Raw genomic sequence first — 21,487 nt, forward strand, 5'->3', positions numbered from 1 at the left:
TCCCAGACACGTTCCGTCGGTCGAATTCCATGCAAAAAGCACCAACACAGCAACTCCCTCATTTCTCTCTCCTCCAATTTCCCCATTAACTCCTTCACAGTCTCGGTTTCGCTCACCTCCAACACCGGCTCTGGTTTTGGTCTCCTCCTTGGCTCCTCACGATAAACAGGGAGAGTTGGCTCAGGTCTGACTCCTGACTCTGCCACACTCTCCCTGAGCCTCCCCCCAATAAATTTTTGGGGCCGATTCTCAGGCTTACGTCCGCGTCGCCGTGCTGCCTCCTCATATCTGCGCCTCTCAGCTTTCGCCGCCTCCAGTTCTTCCTTGGGGCGGCGATATTCTCCAGCCTGAGCCCAGGGTCCTTCTCCGTTTAGGATTTCCTCCCATGTCCAGAAATCCTTATCGCGCTTCTCCTCTTTGGGCTGCTCCTGCCTTTTGACACGCTGCTTGGTCCGTTGGTGGTGGGTGATTCTGTAACGGTTTTCTAATGGTGAAGGAGAGTCGGACCAAACTGCAGCGTGTAGATTTCGATCCATGTTTAATAAAACAACGTAACACGAATCAAAATACAAACTCAACAAAACAGTAAACGTAATGAAAACCGAAACAGCCTAAACTTGTGCAAACTACCACAGCATAAGGACATCAAGACACTAAGGACACTCAGGACAATACAACCAAAGAATATGGCTGCCTAAATATGGTTCCCAATCAGAGACAACGATAACCACCTGCCTCTGATTGAGAACCACTCCAGACAGCCATAGACTTTCCTAGAACACCCTACTAAGCTACAATCCCACTAACATACACACCAAAACCCCCAGACAAAACACACCACAATACAAAAACTCCATGCCACACCCTGGCCTGACCCAATACATAAAGATAAACACAAAATACTTAGACCAGGGCGTGACAAGATATAAGAAAGCACAGGACATATTTTTGTCTATTCTGACACATATTTAACCACTTATTTGTATTGGCACAAAACTATCTCCATACTTCCATTAATTTATATAGGTTACCTTTAGACGAGTCCTGTGACACTTGTGGGGGTTATATTAGTTTGTAGCCTAAAAAGTTTGGACACTACAGACTAATGTTGGCGTATCAGCTTTACCAACTTCAGACGAGTCCGTGGGGCTTGTGAGAGTCTCCCCTTTTTATAGAGTAGGTCATATTAGTTTGTAGGCCAAAGCATTCAGATGCTACATATGTTTTTGTGAGAAGACCGATATTCGAGATGTCTGCTGGTCTGACAAACAGCGCTGTAGCTCTGACACTTTCGACTGCAGATGCGGAAGGGTGACAGGTGGATGAGGTGGATTGAGACATTGCTCAGCCCAAAAAATAGCTCTAGCTTAAACTGCCACATTTTAATGTTTTTTTATTTTATTATGTTACTTAGATTGATGCACCGTTGCATCAATGGACTCTGGAGGGTTATTAAGCGATCAAACATGAAAAGCTAGCTTGAATAGTATGTCTTAAGTAGTTTTTAAATGAATAATTACAAGATACCTCTTTTACATGTACAGGTGAGTATTCCAGAGCTGAGGGGCCACATGTGAGAAGGCCCTGTCACCATAGCCACAGGAAGTAAGGATCCTGATTAATTGAAAAATATATATACAGTACCAGTCAAAAGTTTGGACACACCTACTCATTCCAGGGTTTTTCTTTAATTTGACTATTTTCTACATTGTAGAATAATAGTGAAGAAATCAAAACTATGAAATAACACATATGGAATCTGCTAAATGACTTAAATGTAATGTAAATATGTAGTAACCAAAAAAGTGTTAAACAAATCAAATATAAAGTAGCCACCCTTTGCCTTGATGACAGCTTTGCCATCGAATTCAACTACAACTAGCGGAGGGACTCCTACCACGAGTCATCCCAGCGAGCCATCCCCCCAGCCCACACAGCAGTCAACCCAGGGAGGCAATGCCCGACTGTCCCTCCCAGACAAGTATGACGGGACTCCATCCAAATGCTGTGGCTTCCTATCCAGCAGTCCCTCTATTTCGCCCATCAGATGGGAGCCCTCACTTTCCTCACCCTCACCTTCTGGATCGTGGCAGCCTCCAGTAGATGGAATGAACTGGCACTCTGCACCCTATTCCGTAGAGGACTGTGCGAGGTGGTGCAGACGGAGTTGGCGTGCCAGGACGACAACCTTTCCTTGGACATGCTCATCTCTGTGGCCATCCCTATGGACAACCTTCTTCAGGAGGCATCTTCCTCTCCCCTTGCCCTTCTCCTTTGGCCGTCCTGAGGCAGAGCCTGAACCCATGGCGGTAGGGGCCATACACCTCTCCGAGGCAAAGCGGCATCGCTGGAGACAGCTGGGACATTGTTCCTATTGCGGCCTGGAGGGGCACCAGCTTCAGCGGTGTCCGGTGCGTCCCAAACCGGGATCCACTGGGGCAGAGGGGCGGCCCTCAGATCATCCGTCTCCCAGGGTAGGCATGAGTATTCCATCATCATCGTTTTCCTCCAGACCCTTCCTGGTTTCCATTTCACTGGTTGGCTGTCCTTCAGGTGTTGTCTCTACAGCTCTAGTAGACTTCCATGTCACAGGGAATTTCATCAACCAGGCTCTCGCCTCCTCCCTGAACATCACCTCGTACCCGCTTTTCTCTCCTTTTTTACAGTCCAAGCCCTGTATAATCAACCATTGTGATCCGGCACAATCACGCACATCACAGAACCACCAAGAAAATCTTCCGTTCCACATCATCACCGCACCTGAACACAAAGTCGTCCTCGGCCTCCCATGGCTCCAACGTCATAACCCCACCATCTCCTGGTCAAGGATGAAAATCACCACCTGAGCACCAGAAGACCTGCTTTCTCTTACCCTGTGGTTCCACATCGGTTTAGAGTCATGTAGGTGCCCTCCAGCCTATCATTCCATCGTCCTGTATCGTTGGCCCCGTGTTTTGGGACATAGATGTGGACATCAATCCAGGCTCTGGAGAGGAAACCCGCCTGCTACCTGCCCTCCTGAGAGCATATACAGTGGGACAAAAAGTATTTAGTCAGCCACCAATTGTGCAAGTTCTCCCACTTAAAAAGATGAGAGATGCCTGTAATTTTCATCATAGGTACACTTCAACTATGACAGACAAAATGAGAAGGAAAAAAATCCATAAAATCACATTGTAGGATTTTTAATGAATTTATTTGCAAATTATGGTGGAAAATAAGTATTTGGTCACCTACAAACAAGCAAGATTTCTGGCTCTCACAGACCTGTAACTTCTTCTTTAAGAGGCTCCTCTGTCCTCCACTCGTTACCTGTATTAATGGCACCTGTTTGAACTTGTTATCAGTATAAAAGACACCTGTCCACAACCTCAAACAGTCACACTCCAAACTCCACTATGGCCAAGACCAAAGAGCTGACAACTGAAACAACATTGTAGACCTGCACCAGGCTGGGAAGAATGAATCTACAATAGGTCAGCAGCTTGGTTTGAAGAAATCAACTGTGGGAGCAATTATTAGGAAATGGAAGACATACAAGACCACTGCTAATCTCCCTCGATCAGGGGCTCCACGCAAGATCTCACCCCGTGGGGTCAAAATGATCACAAGAACTGTGAGCAAAAATCCCAGAACCACGCGGGGGGACCTAGTGAATGACCTGCAGAGAGCTGGGACCAAGGTAACAAAGCCTACCATCAGTAACACACTACGTCGCCAGGGACTCAAATCCTGCAGTGCCAGACGTGTCCCCCTGCTTAAGCCAGTACATGTCCAAGCCCGTCTGAAGTTTGCTAGAGAGCATTTGGATGATCCAGAAGAAGATTGGGAGAATGTCATATGGTCAGATGAAACCAAAATATAACTTTTTGGTAAAAACTAAACTCGTCGTGTTTGGAGGACAAAGAATGCTGAGTTGCATCCAAAGAACACCATATGAAGCATGGGGGTGGAAACATCATGCTTTGGGGCTGTTTTTCTGCAAAGGGACCAGGACGACTGATCTGTGTAAAGGAAAGAATGAATGGGGCCATGTATCGTGAGATTTTGAGTGAAAACCTCCTTCCATCAGCAAGGGCATTGAAGCTGAAACGTGACTGGGTCTTTCAGCATGACAATGATCCCAAACACACCGCCCGGGCAACGAAGGAGTGGCTTTGTAAGAAGCATTTCAAGGTCCTGGAGTGGCCTAGCCAGTCTCCAGATCTCAACCCCATAGAAAATCTTTGGAGGAAGTTGAAAGTCCATGTTGCCCAGCAACAGCCCCAAAACATCACTGCTCTAGAGGAGATCTGCATGGAGGAGTGGGCCAAAATACCAGCAACAATTACAGGCCTCTCTCCTCTTTTTAAGTGGGAGAACTTGCACAATTGGTGGCTGACTAAATACTTTTTTGCCCCACTGTACATCCCCATGGGGTAAGGCTGTTGAAATATCCCTCAACGCTGGACACCCAGGTATCACCCGCACCAATCAATCCATCTCCGCTAAGTACTGGTGGCCCACCTTGTTGCAAGACATCGCTCACTATCTCAACTCTTGCTCCTTATGTGCCCAAACCAAATCTTCCCGGTACGCTCCAGCAGTGCTTCAGCAGCCTTGGTTCCATCTGCCCATAAATTCCGTTACTGATCTCCCTCCGTCTGATGGTTTCACCACTATTATGGTTGTTGTGGACAGATTCTCTAAATCCTGCCATTTTATCCTTCTCTCTGGTCTCTCTACCGCTCCCTAGGTCACTGAGGCACTGTTCCAGCAGGTACTATCGCCATCCGGAGGACATCGTGGAGCCCAGCCTGTCTTCTTTTCAAATCAGATCAAATTGTATTTGTTACATGCGCTGAATACAACCTTACAGTGAAATGCTTACTTACAAGCCCCTAACCAGCAATGCAGTTAAAAAATGCATATAAAAAAATACTTGAACAAAAAATAAAAGTTACAAATAATTCAAGAGCAGCAGTAAAATAACAATAGCGAGGCTATATACAGAGGGGTACCGGTACAGAGTCAATGTGCAGGGGCACTGGTTAGTCCAGGTAATTGAGGTCATTTGTACATGTAGGTAGAGTTATTGAAGTGACTATGCATAGATAATAACAAAAAGTAGCAGCAGCATACAATAGGGGAGGGCAACGCAAATAGTCTGGGTAGCCATTGTATTAGATGTTCAGGAGTCTTATGACTTGGGGGTAAAAGCTGTTTAGAAGCCTCTTGGACCTAGACTTGGCGCTCTGGTATCGCTTGCCATGCTGTAGCAGAGAGAACAGTCTATGACTACTGTGGCTGGAGTCTTTGACAATTCTTAGGGCCTTCCTCTGACACCACCTGATATAGAGGTCCAGGATGGCAGGAAGCTTGGCTCCAGTGATGTACTGGGCCGCACGCACTACCCTCTGTAGTGCCTTGTGGTCGGTGGCCAAGCAGTTGCCATACCAGGCATTGAAGTAACCCGATCAAGGTGCTCTCGATGGTGCAGCTGTAGAACCTTTTTGAGGATCTGAGGACTCATGCCAAATCTTTTCAGTCTCCTGAGGGGGAATAGGTTTAGTCGTGCGCTCTTCACGACTGTCTTGGTGTGCTTGGACCATGTTAGTTTGTTGGTGATGTGGACAACAAGGAACTTGAAGCTCTCATCCTGCTCCACTACAGCCCCGTCAATGAGAATGGGGGCGTCCTTTGTCCTCCTTTTCCTGAAGTCCACAATCATCTCCAATGCCTTGATCACATTGAGTGAGAGGTTGTCTCGTCGTTGTCGATGATAACTGCATCCTGTAGCTCCAACTCCAAAAGATTCTGGGACACTGTGAAGTCCATGGAGAACAAGAGCACCTCCTCCCAGCTGCCCACTGCACTGAGGCTAGGCAACACGGTCACCACCGATAAATCCATGATTATCGAAAACTTCAACAAGCATTTCTCAACGGCTGGCCATGCCTTCCGCCTGGCTACTCCAACCTCGGCCAACAGCTCCGCCCCCCCCGCAGCTACTCGCCCAAGCCTCTCCAGGTTCTCCTTTACCCAAATCCAGATAGCAGATGTTCTGAAAGAGCTGCAAAACCTGGACCCGTACAAATCAGCTGGGCTTGACAATCTGGACCCTCTATTTCTGAAACTATCCGCCGCCATTGTCGCAACCCCTATTACCAGCCTGTTCAACCTCTCTTTCATATCGTCTGAGATCCCCAAGGACTGGAAAGCTGCCACAGTCATTCCCCTCTTCAAAGGGGGAGACACCCTGGACCCAAACTGTTACAGACCTATATCCATCCTGCCCTGCCTATCTAAGGTCCTCGAAAGCCAAGTCAACAAACAGGTCACTGACCATCTCGAATCCCACCGTACCTTCTCCGCTGTGCAATCTGGTTTCCGAGCCAGTCACGGGTGCACCTCAGCCACGCTCAAGGTACTAAACGATATCATAACCGCCATCGATAAAAGACAGTACTGTGCAGCCGTCTTCATCGACCTTGCCAAGGCTTTCGACTCGGTCAATCACCATATTCTTATCGGCAGACTCAGCAGCCTCGGTTTTTCGGATGACTGCCTTGCCTGGTTCACCAATTACTTTGCAGACAGAGTTCAGTGTGTCAAATCGGAGGGCATGCTGTCCGGTCCTCTGGAAGTCTCTATGGGGGTGCCACAGGGTTCAATCCTCGGGCCGACTCTTTTTTCTGTATATATCAATGATGTTGCTCTTGCTGCGGGCGATTCCCTGATCCACCTCTACGCAGACGACACCATTCTATATACTTCCGGCCCGTCCTTGGACACTGTGCTATCTAACCTCCAAACGAGCTTCAATGCCATACAACACTCCTTCCGTGGCCTCCAACTGCTCTTAAACGCTAGTAAAACCAAATGCATGCTTTTCAACCGTTCGCTGCCTGCACCCGCACGCCTGACCAGCATCACCACCCTGGATGGTTCCAACCTTGAATATGTGGACATCTATAAGTACCTAGGTGTCTGGCTAGACTGTAAACTCTCCTTCCAGACTCATATCAAACATCTCCAATCGAAAATCAAATCAAGAGTCGGCTTTCTATTCCGCAACAAAGCCTCCTTCACTCACGCCGCCAAACTTACCCTAGTAAAACTGACTATCCTACCGATCCTCGACTTCGGCGATGTCATCTACAAAATTGCTTCCAACACTCTACTCAGCAAACTGGATGCAGTTTATCACAGTGCCATCCGTTTTGTCACTAAAGCACCTTATACCACCCACCACTGCGACTTGTACGCTCTAGTCGGCTGGCCCTCGCTACATATTCGTTGCCAGACCCACTGGCTCCAGGTCATCTACAAGTCCATGCTAGGTAAAGCTCCGCCTTATCTCAGTTCACTGGTCACGATGGCAACACCCATCCGTAGCACGCGCTCCAGCAGGTGTATCTCACTGATCATCCCTAAAGCCAACACCTCATTTGGCCGCCTTTCGTTCCAGTTCTCTGCTGCCTGTGACTGGAACGAATTGCAAAAATCGCTGAAGTTGGAGACTTTTATCTCCCTCACTAACTTCAAACATTTGCTATCTGAGCAGCTAACCGATCGCTGCAGCTGTACATAGTCTATCGGCAAATAGCCCACCCATTTTTACCTACCTCATCCCCATACTGTTTTTATTTATTTACTTTTCTGCTCTTTTGCACACAAATATCTCTACCTGTACATGACCATCTGATCATTTATCACTCCAGTGTTAATCTGGAAAATTGTAATTATTCGCCTACCTCATGCCTTTTGCACACAATGTATATAGACTCCCCTTTTTTTCTTCCATTTGTGTTATTGACTTGTTAATTGTTTACTCCATGTGTAACTCTGTGTTGTCTGCTCACACTGCTATGCTTTATCTTGGCCAGGTCGCAGTTGCAAATGAGAACTTGTTCTCAACTAGCCTACCTGGTTAAATAAAGGTGAAATAAAAAAAAACTGTTGTGTCATCAGCAAACTTAATGGTGTTGGAGTCATGCCTGGCCGTGCAGTCATGAGTGAACAGGGAGTACATGAGGGGACTGAGCACGCACCCCTGAGGGAACCCCGTGTTGAGGATCAGCATTGTGGATGTGTTGTTACCTACCCTTAGCATCTGCAACTGGAACACCAGGATCCAGTTGCAGAGGGAGGTGTTTAGTCCCAGGGTCCTTAGCTTAGTGATGAGCTTTGAGGGTACTATGGTGTTGAACGCTGAGCTGTAGTCAATGAATAGCATTCTCACGTAGCTTTTCCTTTTGTCCAGGTGGGAAAGGGCAGTGTGGAGTGCAATAGAGATTGCATCATCTGTGGATCTGTTAGGTCGGTATGCAAATTGGAGTGGGTTTTGTTGCTCCCAGGCTATAGACAGAAACTAAAACAGGAAACGCCCGTGTTCGGGTCAATACAACGCTGGTCTGACCAATCGGATTCCACGCTTCAGGATTGCTTCGATCACGTGGACGGGGATATGTTCCGGATAGCCTCAGACGATAACATTGACGTATATGCTGACTCGGTGAGCGAGTTTATTAGCAAGTGCATCGGAGATGTCGTTCCTTCTGTGACCATTAAAATCTTCCCTAACCAGAAACCGTGGATTGATGGCAGCATTCGAGCGAAACTGAAAGCACAAACCACTGCTTTTAATCATGGCAAGGTGACCGGAAATACGACCGAATACAAACAGTGCAGCTATTCCCTCCACGAGGCAATCAAACAAGCAAAGCGTCAGTATAGAGACAAAGTAGAGTCACAATTCAACGGCTCAAACACGAGACGTATTAGGCAGGGTCTACAGTCAATCACGGATTACAAAAAGAAAACCAGCCCCGTCGCGGACACCGACGTCTTGCTTCCAGACATATTAAACAACTTCTTTGCTCACTTTGAGGACAATACAGTGCCACTGACATGGCCCGCTACCAAAGCCTGTGGGCTCCCCTTCTACGCGGGCAACGTGAGTAAAACATTTCAACTTGTTAACCCTCGCAAGACTGCCAGCTCAGACGGCATCCCTAGCCGCGTCCTCAGAGCATGCACAGACCAGCTGGCTGGTGTGTTTACGGACATATTCAACCAATCCCTATCCCAGTCTGTTGTCCCCACATGCTTCAAGATGGCCACCATTGTTCCTGTTCCCAAGAAAGCTAAGGTAACTGAACTAAATGACTATCACGCCATTGGACTCACTCCTGTGATCATGAAGTGCTTTGAGAGACTTGTCAAGGACCATATCACCTCCACCCTACATGATACCCAAGACCCACTCCAATTTGCATACCGCCCCAATAGATCCACTGAAGATAAAATCGCCGTCACACTGCCCTATCCCATCTGAACAAGAGGAATACCTATGTAAGAATGCGACTTTCTGACGGGCCACCCCCAGGTGGTGAAGGTAGGAAGCAACATCTCCACCCCGCTGATCCTCAACACTGGGGCCCCACGGGGGTGTGTTCTCAGCCTTCTCCTGTACTCCCTGTTCACCCATGACTGCGTGGCCATGCATGCTGCCAACTCAATCATCAAGTTTGCAGACGAAACTACAGTGGTAGGCCTGATTACCAACAACGACAAGACAGCCTACAGGGAGGAGGTGAGGGCACTCAGAGTGTGGTGTCAGGAAAATAACCTCACTCAACGTCAACAAAACAAAGGAGATGATCGTGGACTTCAGGGAACAGCAGAGGGAGCACCCCCCATCCACATCGACGGGACGGTAGTGGAGAAGTGGGAGAAGTTTTAAGTTCCTCGGTATATACATCACGGACAAACTGAAATGTTCCACCCACACAGACAGCGTGGTGAAAAAAGATCAACAGCGCCTCTTCAACCTCAGGAGGCTGAAGAAACTTGGCTTGTCATCTAAACACTCACAAACTTTTACAGATGCACAATCGAGAGCATCCTGTCGGGCTGTATCACCGCCTGGTACGGCAACTGCTCCGCCCACAACCGTAAGGCTCTCCAGAGGGTAGTGAGGTCTGCACAACGCATCACCGGGGGCAAACTACCTGCCCTCCAGGAAACCTACACCACCCGATGTCACAGGAAGGCCATAAAGATCATCAAGGACAACAACCACCCGAGCCACTGCCTGTTCACCCCGCTATCATCCAGAAGGCGAGGCCAGTACAGGTGCATCAAAGCTGGGCCCGAGAAACTGAAAAACAGCTTTTAGGCCATCAGACTGTTAAACAGCCACTAACGTAGAGAGGCTGCTGCCAACATACAGACTCAAATCTCTGGCTACTTAAATAACTGACTTAATAAAGGTATCACTAGTCACTTTCAATAACGGCACTCAGTTTCCTTCTCCAGCGAATCACGGGGATCGGGGCCTGGTTGGGTGTCTGCAGTATATCCCTCGTGTCCGACTCATTGAAGAAGAGCTTCTCGTCCAATTTGAGGTGAATAATCCCAGTTCTGATGTCCAGAAGCTCTTTTCGGTCATAAGAGACGGTAGCAACAGCGTGAAAAAAATAACAAAATAGCATGATTGGTTGAGAGCCGATAAGACGGCAGCCCTACCCACCGGCACCATCACTAGTATGTATTAACGTGATGAAGTTCTCCGCTAAGATGAGAGATTTGTTTTCACATGGCTAGCAGCTAGCAAGCTTTCTTTTGTTATTTAAAAGAGTTCAATGCACAAAATCTCAGCAAAAAATAACGCAAATGGCTGCTCATTTATTGCCTCTTGGACAAAGGAATGTGGATACGTTTTACAGAAGGGCCGGTCTGTTTGGCTCTCTAAGGTCAGAACGTGACAGTTGTAAAACCGTTGTTTTTCAGACATCAAGTGTACACGTCATTTTGAAACGAGGCATAAGAAAAACTTAAAGGATGAGGCGGACAAAGCTAAAAGGATCAAGAGGGCCGTGTCCAGGTAGGAAAAGCAAAGCAGTGTGTTTACAAATCTATCTGCAGTCAAAAATCAAGCTACAGAGGGGAGTTGCAAAGATGCTCAGTGCATCGCTAAACATGGAAAACCATTTACTGATGGGGAATAATATATCAAAGAGGCTTTCCTCAGTAGTTCGCAGGCTTTATTTGATGGATTGCCTAACAAAGACACAATCATCTCAAAGATAAAAGACATGCCTGTGTCTGCCAGAACTGTTGAAAGGCACGTGACCGAGATGGTTGAAAATGTAAAGGAGCAGCAAACTGTAGCTTTAAAAGATGCACCTGTGTTTAGTGTGGCTCTTGATGAGAGTTTTGATGTGAATGACATTCCACATCTGGCAGTTGTTGCAAGATACTGTGACTCAGAGCAGGTACATGAGGAGCTGCTTTGTCTAAAGCCCAAGCATGACTCCCAAGTGGCGCAGCGGTCTAACAGGCTGACTACACTGCTCGCGTCGTGTGCGCGAGCGTTGCAAAAATAAATGTAGAAATTTATATTATTCAATTATTGCACCCACACTGCTCGCATGCACCAACGAGTGTCTGCGTTGCCAAGGGCTAAAATAGAAGTCAGTTCTGACGCAGATCGCTCTGCAAGTCCTGCCTCTCCCATATCCTTATTGGTTTATAGACGCAGGAACCCACGTGCCATCTCCTCATTAGTTATACCCATGTGGGTGACTGAAAGACGAACGAGGTCAGTGGCGGCAATGCACCTAATTTATGAACGTTGCCAATCTCAATATAAAGTCCAGAGAAGAAAAGGGCTGAAAGGAGGAGAGATGACTAGAAACAATTCAGTTGATCATTTTATGTGTGGATTAATTGTCGGGGTAGAGGACCTTGTGCATTTCAGGCAAAATAACAACTCAATATTAGCTAGCAACAGCAAGCTTGCTAGATAAATTGCCATAAATGTTTAATACTTTTCCCAAATGAATGTAATTGGTTCAGAGTTTGTTTTGTACAGCAGCAGTAGATGTCATGATCGCGTTTGGTGTGGGGGGACAAAATAAATCTATGCACGATGGCGCACACGCACAGCCGGTTTGAGTTCCGTTTTAGTCACTACATCTCAGTGCAAGACGAGTCACGATTCCAGGCTGTATCACAACTGACCTGATTGGGAGTCCCATAGCGAGGTGCACAATTAGCTCAGCATCGTCCGGGTTTGGCCGGAGTAGGCCGTCATTGTAAATAAGAATTTGTTCTTAACCTGTTGCGACGAGCAATCCCGTATCCGGGAGCATAATTATAGCCTCAAGCTCATTACCATAACGCAACGTTAACTATTCATGAAAATCGCAAATGAAATGAAATAAATATATTGGCTCACAAGCTTAGCCTTTTGTTAACAACACTGTCATCTCAGATTTTCAAAAAATGCTTTTCAACCATAGCTACACAAGCATTTGTGTAAGATTATTGATAGCTAGCATAGCATTAAGCCTAGCATTCAGCAGGCAACATTTTCACAAAAACAAGAAAAGCATTCAAATAAAATCATTTACCTTTGAAGAACTTCAGATGTTTTCAATGAGGAGACTCTCAGTTAGATAGCAAATGTTCAGTTTTTCCAAAAAGATTATTTGTGTAGGAGAAATCGCTCCGTTTTGTTTGGCTAAGAAAAAAACCTGAAAATTCAGTCATTACAACGCAAACTTTTTTCCAAATTAACTCCATAATATCGACAGAAACATGGCAAACGTTGTTTAGAATCAATCCTCAAGGTGTTTTTCACATATCTATTCGATGATAAATCACTCGTTGCAGTTTGGTTTCTCCTCTGTTTAAAATGGAAAAATGCACGCACCTGGAGATTACGCAATAGTTTCGACGGAGGACACCGAGCGGACACCTGGTAAATGTAGTCTCTTATGGTCAATTTTCCAATGATATGCCTTCAAATACGTCACAATGCTGCAAACACCTTGGGGAAACGACAGAAAGTGTAGGCTCATTCCTTGCGCATTCACAGCCATATAAGGAGACATTGGAACACAGTGCCTCCAAAATCTGGCTCACTTCCTGTATGAAATTTCATCTTGGTTTCGCCTGTAGCATTAGTTCTGTGGCACTCACAGACAATATCTTTGCAGTTTTGGAAATGTCAGAGTGTTTTCTTTCCGAAGCTGTCAATTATATGCATAGTCGAGCATCTTTTCGTGACAAAATATCTTGTTTAAAACGGGAATGTTTTTCATCCAAAAATGAAATACTGCCCCCAGAGGTTCAAGAGGTTAACTGACGTGCCTAGTTGAAAAAGTGTTCATAAAAAATTAAATACTAAAGGGGTAATGTAGCAAAGACTTCACAGATCATCTTGAGGAGAGAGGTGTCGATATTAAAAACTATTTTGCTATTAAAAAATTGCGCTGGAAGAAATCGCAGCAGTTTTACAGGGGAGCCCAAGCAATTGTGCTTTTTCGCATTATTTGTAACTTATTTTGTACATAATGTTTCTGCAACCGTATCTTACGGCAAAAAATAACTTCTGGATATCAGGACAGCGATCACTCACCTCGGATTAGATTAAGATTTTTTCTACAACAAAGACGACGCACAAGACATTCTCCAAACACCCCACCGGACTGACATCCCCGTTATTTGCAAGAGGAAGCGACGCAGGTACAGAGGACAAAGAGCCAGATGCCAGGTCAAGACCCGGAGAAGGCGACTGGGAATGCTGCCGTTACCGTCAATACTACTCGCCAACGTGCAATCATTGGACAATAAATTAGACGAGGTACGATCACGAATATCCTACCAACGGGACATCAAAAACTGTAATATCCTATGTTTCACGGAATCGTGGCTGAATGACGACATGGATATTCAGCTAGCAGGATATACGCTGCACCAGCAAGATAGAACAGCACACTCCGGTAAGACAAGGGGAGCGGTCTGTGCATATTTGTAAACAACAGCTGGCGCACGAAATCTAAGGAAGTCTCTAGATTTTGCTCGCCTGATGTAGAATATATGTGACAAATTGCAGGCTCTACTTGCCTAGAGAGTTTTCAGCTATACTTTTCGTGTCTATTTATTTACCACCAGAGACAGATGCTGGCACTCAGACCGCACTCAGTCAGCTGTATAAGGAATTAAGCAAACAGAAAACCACTCACCCAGAGGCGGTGCTCCTAGTGGCCGGAGACTTTTTAAAACCATTTTATTTTACCCCCTTTTTCTCCCCAATTTCGTGGTATCCAATTGTTATTATCTACTATCTTGTCTCATCGCTACAACTCCCGTGCGGGCTCAGGAGAGACGAAGGTTGAAAGTCATGCGTCCTCCGATACACAACCCAACCAAGCCGCACTGCTTCTTAACACAGCGCGCATCCAACCCGGAAGCCAGCCGCACCAATGTGTCGGAGGAAACACCGTGCACCTGGCAACCTTGGTTAGCGTGCACTGTGCCTGGCCCGCCCCAGGAGTCGCTGGTGCGCGATGAGACAAGGATATCCCTACCGGCCAAACCCTCCCTAACCCGGACGACGCTATGCCAATTGTGCGTCGCCTCACGGACATCCCGGTCGCGGCCGGGTTCCAACAGAGCCTGTGCGCGAACCCAGAGTCTCTGGTGGCGCAGCTGGCGCTGCAGTACAGCACCCTTAACAACTGCGCAACCCGGGAGGCCCATGGCCGGAGACTTTAATGCAGGTAAACTTAAATCAGTTCTACCAAATTTCTATCAACATGTTAAATGTGCAACCACAGGGGGAAAAATTCTAGATCACCTGTACTCCACACACAGAGACGCGTACAAAGCTCTCCCTCGCCCTCCATTTGGTAAATCCGACCACAACTCTATCCTCCTGATTCCTGCTTACAATATAAATTAAAGCAGGAAGCACCAGTGACTCGGTCTATAAAAAAGTGGTCAGATGAAGCAGATGCTAAACTACAGTACTGTTTTGTTATCACAAACTGGAACATGTTTTGGAATTCATCCGATGGCATTGAGGAGTACACCACATCAGTCACTGGCTTTATCAATAAGTGCATCGAGGACGTCGTCCCCACAGCGACTGTACGTACATACCCCAACCAGAAGCCATGGATTACAGGCAACATTAGCACTGAGCTACAGTGGGGCAAAAAAGTATTTAGTCAGCCACCAATTATGCAAGTTCTTCCACTTAAAAAGATGAGAGAGGCCTGTAATTTTCATCATATGTACACTTCAACTATGACAGACAAAATGAGCAAAAAAATCCAGAAAATCACATTGTAGGATTTTTTTATGAATTTATTTGCAAATTATGGTGGAAAATAAGTATTTGGTCACCTACAAACAAGCAAGATTTTTCTTATTTTAAGAGGCTCTTCTGTCCTCCACTCGTTACCTGTATATTAATGGCACCTGTTTGAACTTGTTATCAGTATAAAAGACACCTGTCCACAACCTCAAACAGTCACACTCCAAACTCCACTATGGCCAAGACCAAAGAGCTGTCAAAGGACACCAGAAACAAAATTGTAGACCTGCACCAGGCTGGGAAGACTGAATCTGCAATAGGTAAGCAGCTTGGTTTGAAGAAATCAACTGTGGGAGCAATTATTAGGAAATGGAAGACATACAAGACCACTGATAATCTCCCTCGATCTGGGGCTCCACGCAAGATCTCAATCATCAAGTTTGCAGACGAAACTACAGTGGTAGGCCTGATCACAGACAACGATGAGACAGCCTATAGGGAAGAGGTCAGAGACCTGGCCGTGTGGTGCCAGAATAACAACCTATCCCTCAACGTAACCAAGACTAAGGAGATGATTGTGGACTACAGGAAAAGGAGGACCAAGCACGCCCCCATTCTCATCGACGGAGCTGTAGTGGAGCAGGTTGAGAGCTTCAAGTTCCTCGGTGTCCACATCAACAACAAACTAGAATAACGCAAATGGCTGCTCATTTATTGCCTCTTGGACAAAGGAATGTGGATACGTTTTACAGAAGGGCCGGTCTGTTTGGCTCTCTAAGGTCAGAACGTGACAGTTGTAAAACCGTTGTTTTTCAGACATCAAGTGTACACGTCATTTTGAAACGAGGCATAAGAAAAACTTAAAGGATGAGGCGGACAAAGCTAAAAGGATCAAGAGGGCCGTGTCCAGGTAGGTAAAGCAAAGCAGTGTGTTTACAAATCTATCTGCAGTCAAAAATCAAGCTACAGAGGGGAGTTGCAAAGATGCTCAGTGCATCGCTAAACATGGAAAACCATTTACTGATGGGGAATAATATATCAAAGAGGCTTTCCTCAGTAGTTCGCAGGCTTTATTTGATGGATTGCCTAACAAAGACACAATCATCTCAAAGATAAAAGACATGCCTGTGTCTGCCAGAACTGTTGAAAGGCACGTGACCGAGATGGTTGAAAATGTAAAGGAGCAGCAAACTGTAGCTTTAAAAGATGCACCTGTGTTTAGTGTGGCTCTTGATGAGAGTTTTGATGTGAATGACATTCCACATCTGGCAGTTGTTGCAAGATACTGTGACTCAGAGCAGGTACATGAGGAGCTGCTTTGTCCAGGATATAAATTTCCATTAGTTGCATAACTTGACCTTCATCATATTAAGGTAATTCTTCCTTGTGGGAGAATCAATTAAGCTTACCTTAAATCCCTTACATTATCAGAGTAAATTTGTTTAAGTAATACTATAGATTTGTGCAAGTTGCAAAGGGATCATTCTCTTCGTTTAAAAAATGAAACAACATTGACACCCAGTGGCTGTTGTCGAAAACAACCATCCAAAATGCAACATCTCTGTACTGTAGGCTACTTACTTGCTATTGTATTTGCCCTTGGCCTCTTTGGAAATGGATAGGACCCTTCATCTCAATTTCCGCCTAAAATTACATACCAAAATCTAACTGTCTGTAGCTAAGGATCTGAAGCGAGGACATGGATATTCTTGATACTATTCGAAAGGAAACACTTTGAAGTTTGTGGAGATGAGAAATTAATGTAGGAAAATATATAGATCTGGTAAAAGAGAAACAAAAAACATGGGGTTTCTATTTGAAATTGTTCCATCATCTTTGAAATGCAAAATGTCATACATTGAGATAGGAAGCTGGGATAGATGTTGTCCACAACAGGGCAGAATGAGAGAGCTACATAATATTTAGTATGAAGTCTCCCAGGTGTCCTTCACGATTTGCCCAAATGTACCCAAGGGGCCTCCGAGTGGCCGAATTGGTCAATTGATACATTTTCAAGTACATAACTATAGAGAACATAAAAATGTTTACACACTCCCAGGAATGTCATACATGATGGATCATTAGCTTCCCTTCATAAATGGTACTAATAGGAGACCCGATCCAATACTTCCCAACACAGAAGTGAACTATTTAAGATAAGGGCCAAGTTAGCAGCCAACATTTATCAAATTTCATAAGTACACACACCACACACAAAATGGAAAAAAAAAAACTATTTAGACACTATTTACAATTCGAGTTGATGCCAAGTCCCATAGAATACACTTTCTGCTGTGAAGCAGAGGGTAACAGCACAAGTAGTGCAGGTGATGGGAGATTTCTTGTGGCACAGATTACATCAACACCTCCCTGCTGTGCTCTTTTGGCCAATTAAGCATTTTAGTCGGAATGGGGTGGGTGTGGAGCCAGAGAAGGCAGCAGGGGTCAGACTCGAGGAACCAGTTCCTACGTTTGTATTTTAGGTTATTGTCCCACTGAAAGGTGAATTCATCTCGCAGTGTCTGGTGGAAAGCAGACAACCTGTGCTTCTCGGATTTTGCCTGTGCGGAGCTCCATTCCATTTATTTTTTATCCTGAAAAACTCCCAAGTCCTTAACGATTATAAGCATACACATAACATGATGCAGCCACCATTATGTTTGAAAATATGGAGAGTGGTACTCAGTAATGTGTTGTATTGGATTTGCCCCAAACATAACACTTTGTATTCAGGAAAAAACATGTAATGCTTTGCCCAATTTTCTGCAGTATTACTTTAGTACCTTGTTGCAAACAGGATGCATGTTTTGTAATACTTATATTATGTACAGGTTTCCTTCTCACTCTGTCAATTAGGTTAGTATTGTGGAGTAACTACAATGTTGTTGATCCATCCTCAGTTCTCCTATCACAGCCATTAAACTCTAACTGTTTTAAAGTCACATTTGTCCTCATGGTAAAATCCCTTAGTGGTTTCCTTCCTCTCTGACAACTGAGTTAGGAAGGACGGCTGTATCTTTGTAGTGACTGGGTGTATTGATACACCATCCAAAGTGTAATTAATAACTTCACCATGCTCAAAGGGATAATCAATGTCTGCTTTTCTTTTCTTTACCAATAGGGGCCCTTCTTTGCGAGGCATTTGAAAACCTCCATGGTCTTTGTGGTTGAATCTGTGTTTAAAATTCACTGGTTGACTGAGGGACCTTATAGAAAATAATATGTGTGGGGTACAGATATGAAGTAGTCATTCAAAAATCATGTTAAACACTATTATTGCACACAGTGGATCCATTCACTTTATTACGTGACTTAAGAACATTTTTGCTCCTGAGTTTATTTAGGCTTGCCAGAACAAAGGTGTTGGATACTTATTGACTCAAAACATTTAAGCTTTTCATATTTATTAATTTGTAAACATTTCGAAAAACAATTCCACATTGCCATTATCCATTTTAAATTCAGGCTGTAACACAAGAAAATTTGAAAAAAGTCCAAGTGTGTGAATGCTTTTTGAAGGCACTGTAAGTCAATAAAGTGAAAACACACAATTATTAAATACATTGCTATATGGGCCTGAGGGTTGCCTTGCATGTAAGGTCGCCACCCTCGGCAAAATATACAATGTAAGTACACATCATAAAAAGCAAGTCCACCAGCTGAGCAAGTGGGGAATTTAATGCCTGAGCAATGCGACGTCATGGTGTCACGCCCTGACCATAGAGGGCCCTCGGGGTTCTAGGGGGTTGACTAGGGCATGACTAGGGGGTTTCTAGGTATTATATTTCTATGTTGGTGTGTGTGTGTATGGTTCCCAATTGGAGGCAGCTGATGATCGTTACCTCTAATTGGGGATCATTCCTAATGTGTCCCTTTTCCCACCTGCGATGTGCGCTACGTATTTCACGATCGTTATGTCGCTGTTGTTTTGGAATTTTCACAATCATTAAAATGTGGAACTCTACTCACGCTGCGCCTTGGTCTAATCATTCATACGACGGTCGTGACACATGGGCAACACACCCATGCTGGGAAAGACTGTACTGTGCATCCAAACAATAAAATCCAGAAATTCGTGGAAAACAAGAACTACATGGACATTTTGGGTTTATTTATTTTTTAAAGCATATTTTAAAAAGTCCCACCATCGCATATGGAGACATTTTTTTTGTGGAAGTTTGCTAATGAGTTCCCAATATAGGTTTCCTGTGCGCACTAAGAGTGCATTAGCCCGCTATGCCAACTAAGCATTACCTTTCTGATTCAATGTAATTGTTCAGCTCTTAGGCATACAAAGTTACTCATCACACAAGCATGGTAACTGATTACCACCTTGTTACACTTCATTCCCCTTTGACCTCTTCACACTCATCCTCGCAGAAACCCATTAAGGTCAAGGCACCAATGTGACCAACCTCTGTTACACTAATAACTTTACCTGGAAAGCGGTTTCACAACAATCTGAGCATGTAATGGGGTGTAGGTAGAATGCCAATTGTGTTCTGTTTACCCAAAGTCAAGACACTGTACAAAGATTACATTTAGCACACTCAGTCCATACAGTAGAAATATAAATGGTGAACAGCATCCACAGGATATTAAGACAATAGGTAAACACCCACAACATTGTAAAACACCCCCAAGATAGTAACACAGTAGGCCAATATCAATGGTCAACACCGCCAAGATATTAAGATAACAGGCCTATATCAATGGTCAACACTCCCAATATCTTAAGATAACAGGCCTATATCAATGGTAAACACCCCCAAGATATTAAGATAACAGGCCTATATCAATGGTCAACACCCCCAAGATATTAAGATAACAGGCCTATATCAATGGTCAACACCACCAAGATATTAAGATAACAGGCCTATATTAATGGTCAACACCCCCAAGATATTAAGATAACAGGCCTATATTAATGGTCAACATCTCCAAGATATTAAGATAGCAGGCCTATATCAATGGTCAACACCCCCAGTAATTAAGACAGTAGTCCTATATTAATGGTCAACACCCCAAGATATTACGAAAGTAGGCCTATATCAATGGTCAAAATCCCCAAGATATTAAGACAGTAGGCCTATATCAATGGTCAACACCCCCAATATATTAAAACAGTAGGCCTATATCAATGGTCAACACCCCCAATAAACACTGCTCAAAAAAATAAAGGGAACACTAAAATAACACATCCAAAATCTGAATGAATGAAATATTCTTATTAAATACTTTTTTCTTTACATAGTTGAATGTGCTAACAACAAAATCACACAAAAATTATCAATGGAAATCAAATGTATCAACCCACGGAGGTCTGGATTTGGAGTCACACTCAAAATTAAAGTGGAAAACCACACTACAGGCTGATCCAACTTTGATGTAATGTCCTTAAAACAAGTCAAAATGAGGCTCAGTAGTGTGTGTGGCCTCCACGTGCCTGTATGACCTCCCTACAACGCCTGGCATGCTCCTGATGAGGTGGCGGATGGTCTCCTGAGGGATCTACTCCCAGACCTGGACTAAAGCATCCACCAACTCCTGGACAGTCTGTTGGTGGATGGAGCGAGACATGATGTCCCAGATGTGCTCAATTGGATTCAGGTCTGGGGAACAGTCCATAGCATCAATGCCTTCCTCTTGCAGGAACTGCCGACAACACTCCAGTACATGAGGTCTAGCATTGTCTTGCATTAGGAGGAACCCAGGGCCAACCGCACCAGCATTTGGTCTCACAAGGGGTCTGAGGATCACATCTCGGTACCTAATGGCAGTCAGGCTACCTCTGGCGAGCACATGGAGGGCTATGCGGCCCCCCAAAGAAATGCCACCCCACACCATGACTGACCCACCACCAAACCGGTTAAGCTGGAGGATGTTGCAGGCAGCAGAACCTTCTCCACGGCGTCTCCAGACTCTGTCACGTGCTCAGTGTGAACCTGCTTTCATCTGTGAAGAGCACAGGGCGCCAGTGGCGAATTTGCCAATCTTGGTGTTCTCTGGCAAATGCCAAACGTGCTGTAAGCACAACCCCCACCTGTGGACGTCGGGCCCTCATACCTACCACCCTCATTGAGTTTGTTTCTGACCGTTTGAGCAGACACATGCACATTTGTGGCCTGCTGGAGGTCATTTTGCAGGGCTCTGGCAGTGCTCCTCCTTGCACAAAGGCGGAGGTAGCGGTCCTGCTGCTGGGTGGTTGCCCTCCTCCACATCTCCTGATGTACTGGCCTGTCTCCTGGTAGCGCCTCCATGATCTGGACACTACGCTGACAGACACAGCAAACCTTCTTGCCACAGCTCGCAATGATGTACCATCCTGGATGAGCTGCACTACCTGAGCAACTTGTGTGGGTTGTAGACTCCGTCTCATGCTACCACTAGAGT

Source organism: Oncorhynchus nerka, linkage group LG28 (genome assembly GCF_034236695.1).
Source record: "Oncorhynchus nerka isolate Pitt River linkage group LG28, Oner_Uvic_2.0, whole genome shotgun sequence".
Lineage (NCBI taxonomy): Eukaryota > Metazoa > Chordata > Actinopteri > Salmoniformes > Salmonidae > Oncorhynchus > Oncorhynchus nerka.